The sequence below is a fragment of the Penaeus monodon genome, chromosome 19 (assembly GCF_015228065.2).
Source record: "Penaeus monodon isolate SGIC_2016 chromosome 19, NSTDA_Pmon_1, whole genome shotgun sequence".
NCBI classification, from domain to species: Eukaryota; Metazoa; Arthropoda; class Malacostraca; order Decapoda; family Penaeidae; genus Penaeus; species Penaeus monodon.
Genome location: NC_051404.1, coordinates 47490625 through 47491220, shown reverse-complemented (window position 1 = coordinate 47491220; position 596 = coordinate 47490625). Strand labels below are relative to the sequence as shown.

The 596-nt window shown below is 43.3% G+C and overlaps 1 protein-coding gene across 1 annotated transcript in view; it reads left to right on the top strand.

Moving 5' to 3' along the window:
* The window catches only part of LOC119585271 (ERAD-associated E3 ubiquitin-protein ligase HRD1-like), an 8576-nt gene that overhangs the window by 2753 nt on the left and 5227 nt on the right, over positions 1-596 (top strand).

The following is a 596-nucleotide window of genomic DNA, read 5'->3' as shown; positions in this document are numbered from 1 at the left end:
ACGATCACCGTGTAATCGCTACGTATTGTTATTCCGTTATATAATCAGTTTTCGCTGACGTATTTTCACTGAGTCGGCCTTCTAAAAGATCGCTCAACGAACAAGCTCGGGGTTAAGAAAAGTTCCACTTGTTTATAGAGCCATTTCTGACTTCAAGGCATTTTTTTATTACCAACTTCGGTCTTGCTGTATCTTAGCAAACCAAAGGCAGTGTTTTAGCATTACTTAGCAACAGTATGGAGCCATGGTGGTTCAATTACAGTATAGTGTCACAGCTTTATTAAATTAATTACCAATTAAGGGACCGTTAAGTACCCTCATCTTCAATAGTATCCCCCCTAAAAAAACATTTTCTATGATTCTAGAGGTTGGTTAGGCATAGAGTTCACGCCGATGCACGAGGCACGGGTCAGACCTTGGCACGGATTAGTGCCTATCGTTGTCACTCCCGGCCCGTTGCAGCCGGTGGGCGGAGAGTCATACACGAAAGATACCGACGGCACGAACAGAGGCCGTTCCTGTTCGGCCGTGGCAAGACCAAATAGAAAGAAAGAAAAAGTGATGTGTATGGTTTGGATTAATCCATCTTTGAAAAA